This window comes from Neomonachus schauinslandi, chromosome 13, assembly GCF_002201575.2.
Source record: "Neomonachus schauinslandi chromosome 13, ASM220157v2, whole genome shotgun sequence".
NCBI classification, from domain to species: Eukaryota; Metazoa; Chordata; class Mammalia; order Carnivora; family Phocidae; genus Neomonachus; species Neomonachus schauinslandi.
The window spans coordinates 92,107,048-92,109,603 of NC_058415.1; positions in this window are offsets into that span (position 1 = coordinate 92,107,048).

The following is a 2,556-nucleotide window of genomic DNA, read 5'->3' on the forward strand; positions in this document are numbered from 1 at the left end:
CCGCGCACGCGCCGCGGCGTCCTCACGTGTCCGCGACCCGCAGGGCTGCTGCCGCGGGGGAGGGCACCGGGGAGGCGGGGGCCGGCCGACTGCTGCCGCCGCGCCCTGGGGTTGCCCCTTCCCGGGACAATGAGGAGTCAGTGCGGACTTGTTAAAGTGTTTCAGCCCGGCTGGGTGTCAGGATCGCGGAGACACTGGGTTCCGGGTCGCTCCCTCGTAGATGCGGCTCCCTGTGCCCGGAGGCTGGAGGCCAGCCGCTCAGGCACCCTTCCCGGCCCGGCGCCGGGACGCTGCCCTCCTCCAGGCTGGCCGCCAGTCTGTCCCTCCGCGCTGCCCGCCTGCCGCCTCCCCAGCCCTAACCCCAGGTCCCCCAGCCCGCCGCACCCTAACCTTACCAGGTTCCCCGCACCCCATCCCTGTTTCGTGGCTCCTGGCTCGTGTGGTCCTGGCTTTTCTGCTCCCGCCCCTCTGGGGAGGAGGATCTGGCAGGGTCAGGATGCAGAAGGAGCAGGAGAGCTTTGAAAAGTCCAGAGCAACTGTGAAGGGGCAGCAGAAGATGGGAGAAAAGGAGGCTATTTTAAGAAATATTTCTTAAAATGCAGCCTTTTTTGCAGGCTGGGTTTCTGCAGTAGCTCCATGCTCCATAGTCGGCCCTGGGGTGGTGGTTTTCCTCTCCAGCCCCCCGTCCAGCCCTCTTCCCCTTTGGGACACCCCATACAGGCCCCCTCCTTAGCTCTGTGAGGAGGTCCCATTGTCCTCATACATGACCTGTCCGTTCACACTATGTTCCTCTGCTCCTTCTCTGCTTGCTGAGCTCCTACTCAGCCTTCAAGACCCCAATTATCCCCTCCTCTAAAAGCTGCATCCAACCATGTACCACCCTTCCCTGGCACCCATACCCTTCCTGAGTGTGTGTGGAGGGTATCCTGCTTGCTCTCAGCCCTACCTCTCTTCCCTCCCCAGACTGCAAAGATTCGTTTATAGACCTATGTCCTCCATCTGCCCAGTTTTCTCACCACGGCCACTGGAAGACCTATTTCTTCTTTGTGGTCCCGTCCACACACACACGTGTTTAAACAACTCCAGAAGCTTCGCAGAACAGTGCTTCTGGCCACAGGGTCCGATACGTTGTGTTGCTTCTCTATGTTAAGACGCTAGAACCACACACCTGCAGCCTTACCACTACCAGGTAAAGGAGCCCTGAGCATGAGAAGGGGGCTGTGTCCTCGGGACTGCCTTGGTGGCGGGGCCAGGGGAAGCCTCCGACGCGTGCTGTGTTTGTGTGCAGGTCCTCGTTTGGGGGTCCAGTGGGGATCCCAATCTTGTTGTCCATCCTCCCGAGTAGCCTCCTCCCCAGGCGTCCCCGCAGGGGCTGGGCGGTGGGCAGTGGCCGGGCGCCACCTGCTGGGATGGTATTGGCATTGCTGCGGAGCTGGCCACCGGCCCTGCGGGTAGGAAGGACTGGAGCAAGGGTGAGTCCATTGGAAGCTTCAAGGCAGGGCCTTAAAATCAGCGTGCCCCCCAGCCCGCTCCTGTGTTGTCTGGGGCTGCTCTCGAGCTACCATGGTAGAATGGAGTGGCCTCCCGAGAAGAGACCCAATGGCCCACAAACCTGAGAACCTCTACCCTTTGGCCTTTGTAAGGTTTGTTGGGCCCTGCTCCCCACTTTAAACAAGGGGAGGAGCGGTGTCACCCTTCGGGTCATGTTTTAACTCACCCGTCCTTGGCAGGGGTGAAGTATGACGTCAAGCTCACAGTAACACTGACATTTGCTGTTGTGTGTGCTGGGGGCGGGGGGCCTCATCACAGGGACTCCAGAGGGCGTGCTTGCCCCAGTTCGGAGGCCTGAGTGAGCCCCCCCAGCTCCCAGAGGGGCTCAGTCTCCATGGTCCTCATACACACTCCCACAGTCACCTCGCAGCATGGGCTGGAATTCGGGCTGCCTTAGCAACCAGGTGCTGAGGCCCAGGGGACCCCGTGCCATCTCCAGGGTTGGATCAGAAGACACCTCCCACCCCAGTGTCCTAATGCTTCCTCCCAGCACCCAGCTACTGAGCTGGTAGACACTGGGCCATGGGGGGGCCACGTGGCAGGTGGGCGAGGTGCATGTGGTGGGCATGTGGGGAGGCCATGCGGGGGGATCTGGGGCCGAGCCCTTCGAGCACAGCCTTCGAGTGTCTGGGGAAGGCAGCAGACCTGTGAGCAAAGGAGTCTCTTGTGATCACGTGGTGGTCACGTGTGGGCCATGCTGGAAGCATGTAAGGGAGGTAGTATGGAGGGGCTTGTGGGGCGCGCGTGGGTCCAGTGGGGGTCACCTTGGGCCACGTGGCAGGCAAGTGGTAGCAATGCAGGTAAGAGTGGAAATACGGAGAGCTCTATGGTGGTTCCATGGAGCAAGCATGTGGGTAGCACATGGGGGCTTCGTAAGATGGCCACGGGGGAGTCGTGTGGCCGACATGTGGTCATGTACAGGCCACACTGTGGGCACTGAGGGAGGCCATATGGAGGGATTCATTGCAGGGGGATATATGGGTCATGTGGGGTTACGTGGGCCCT